Here is a 3,454-nt window from a genome sequence, read left to right as displayed (position 1 = left end):
TCAAAGACAGAGCAAGTACCATGTTCTCAACCTCACCACTGTGAGACCTTTTAGTATTATTCCAGTGTAAATTGAACTAATAACATACTTTTTTTTCATGTCTGCTCTATTGCTCTACAGAGCCCGACTAATATACAGTTGTGGGAAGCGGTTCCACCGCCTCCATTATAAGATGGCGCTTGGCATATAGCTATCCTGAATGACCAGGCAATGCTTGAGAGAAAAACAACTCCGTGTGTGGAGTTTTTTGCGCTCGGAGGTGTGGGAGCCCGATCACCCTACCTCGCATCATTGAGAATGGCCAATCTCCAGTGACTTTGTGGCAGTCGTTGATAGGAGCAGGGCAAATATTTAAGGGGCTGCACGGGCTTGAAAGGAGGAAGAAGAGAAAGAGAAGAAGCTTGCTGTACAGGGATAGCTGAATAAACATTCCGCTGGTCAGACGTGGGTAGCGACATACAGTGACTCAACTCATGGAATCAGCCAGAAGCTCACAGGCGAATTCCAAGCCTAGCGCCTTCCTCAGCACACCGCCAGTGTGTGTCTCATCTTACCTACCCATTACTAAAGGCACTGTGACCCAGTGCATATGGATCCGCACTGCAGAAATCCCCCTCCTGGAATCCCTGTAGTGTGTGCACTGCTTTCATAATTGTGTACGGAGACTCCCTCTTGGAATCACAGATTAAGATCACACACCTCCTCCAAGCTGCCCACTCTTCTTAGTATTGATCCTGGATTAGATAGTAAATGTTCCCCACTGCCCTTAAGTAGATTCAGTTCCCCACTGAATTTGTCCACTTCCCTAAATGTTCACACATTATATATATATATATGGTGCTAAAAGCATCCAACACAAAATGTACTCTTACAACCATTTATTTACTTATTTTAATCTATTTGTTTATTCAATTGTTTTTGTTTTGTTTTGTTTTGCTTTGCTTTGCTTTGTTTTGTTTGAGACAGGGTTTCTCTGTGTCCTCCTGGCTGTCATGGAATTTGCTCTGTAGACCAGCTGGCCTCAAACTCATAGAGATCTGCCTGTTTCTGCCTCCCAAGTGCTGGGATCAAATGTTCGTTATCACTGACCAGCTTATAACCATTTTAAATGGTGTATTTAAAAGGTGTTAAGTACCTTCATGTCATGGCACAGCTGATCTCCAGAACTCTTATCACCTTGCAAAACTAAAATTCTACACCACTTAGCTATTTTCAACCCTTGTTCCCCACGCTCATAGCGAAGCTTTTCTACTTTCTGTCTCTATGAACCTAACCATGCCAAGTTCTAAAGGCACTAGCAATTCAGTACATACCCATTCACCAACTGTGATTCTTCCTTTAAATCTCTTCCTGTATGTGGACTCATACAGTACGTATGTTGGCATGGTGTGGCTTGCTTATTCTTCTCATCATAATGTCCTTGAGTCTCACTGATGTTGTAGTATGTCAGGATAAGTGACATTCTGTTTTGTACAGATGCTACACTGTTTATCTGATAACAAATAAATGAATTCTTTACTCAATATATGATTTCCAAATATTTTCCTCTCCTTTCATGTGCTACCTTTTTCCTCTGCCAACTCTGTGCTTATTTTTTTTAATTTGTTTAATCTGAATGGTTTTTGAGAATAGAGTTTACCAAAATTGTATCATTGGATAATACTGAGAGATATTATGTGCATATATATATGTGTGTGTGTATGTATATACATATATATATATATATGCATGTGTGTGTCTTTTAGTTAGGGTGGTAACCTTTCTAATGTGTTCAAAGTATGTCACTTACTCTTGACATGTGCACATGCTCCTTTACAATGCATCTATAAAGTCTTGAAGATACCACCAGTTCCCTGACTTCTTTATAAGCCTGAAACAAGGCAGTGTTATAAAACTGCCTTTGCTCCATGAATGAAAACCACCCAAGATCTGCTTGTGAAACTGCCCCAGCCACAAAGCCTCTACCTAATTGTAATGTTAGTTGATTGTGTCTGAGGAAAATAATATGGATGATGAAATGGAACCTCAAAAAGGGTAGCCTTTGGGCTGGAGAGTTGGCTTAGGGTTAAGAGCAAAGACTGCTCTTCCAGAGGACCCTGGTTCAGTCCCCAGCACTTACACGGATATTAACCATTTTAACTCTAGTTGCAGGGTATCCAATACCCTTTACTAACTCCAAGAGCACCAGGCATACGTGTGATCCACAGACACACAGTCAGGAAAAACACTCACACATATAAAATGTAAAATAAATAAATCTAAAACATGAAAGTTTGTTTCCTCACAGAAGTGATAAGGATAACAGGAAAAGTATAAGAATCAAATATTTTGGAGCTCTGAAAATCAGCCATAGACTCATCACAGTCTGAAGAATATTAATTAAAAAATAAGTGTCTCTCTGGAGGAAGAGTGCCTTCTTAGATTTTATTTGTTTTAGCCTTTCAACAAGTTTTATTAATATATATTAATTATATATAATAACAAGTTCCAATATGATATTTTCACACATTCGTATAAGATGTTTTGATAATGTAAAATTCCTTTAAATCAGATTATTTCCCCAGCTCTCTCTGGTACTCTTTCTGGCCAGCTCATCTTCCAATATCATAACATTTCTTTCCTTTCTTCCTTCCTTCCTTTTGCTTCTTTCCTTCTTTCCTTCATTCCTTCCTTCCTGTATCCATTTATTAAATTTCTTATTTATCTACTTAATTTCGCAGCATGGATGGGGTCTATTTATAAGAGCAAAGAAAACTGCTTGCCATTGATCTGTCACTGAAGAAACTGCAGCCACCATTAGCAACCCTTATATTCTTGAAGCCGGTGGGTCCTCAGGACTCCTCCCACCTCTATCGCAGAATGTGGTCAGGCTTAATCTTGCGTGTGTCATATGTTGACTATCACTGTTGCTAAGAGTTTAAGTGTAGTGGCGGGTGTCTCATGCTCAGAAGAAAGCATCCTACAGCAGTCTGCCCTTCTGCTGTATTTTACGTTATTTCAAAACTTACCACAAATGTGTAGTAAAATTACTGGCATACAATAGAAATATAGGAGATTTGGATTCAAAAGTCCTGAAATATTCTTCTATTTATTGTCAGTTGGTTTTAAACAGTTTGTTAAAACAATTCACCAGGAAAAGAATGGCTTTTAAATAAATGGTGCTGGAATAAAATGAGGAGAGTGTCTAACTTCTCTTATGGCACATTCAAAGCATGGGTAAGAGCTAATGCCACAGAACTCCTCAAGAAAGCATAGGAATGAACGGTTAGGACTTTGAACCTGGCAGTGTTTCCTTTGGAATGACACCAAAGGTTGAAACAACCAGAGAAAAAAGTAAACTAGACTTCTTCCAAACAAAAACCATCCTTGTCTCAAAGAAGGTCATTAAGAAAGAGTAAATAAGGTACATCAGTGAACTAGTGTGGACCTGTGAGTGACACTGACGGCTGTGACT

This window comes from Arvicanthis niloticus, chromosome 21 (assembly GCF_011762505.2).
Source record: "Arvicanthis niloticus isolate mArvNil1 chromosome 21, mArvNil1.pat.X, whole genome shotgun sequence".
NCBI lineage: Eukaryota > Metazoa > Chordata > Mammalia > Rodentia > Muridae > Arvicanthis > Arvicanthis niloticus.
The sequence above is the reverse complement of the archived record's forward strand: the minus strand, read 5'-3'. Positions refer to the sequence as shown.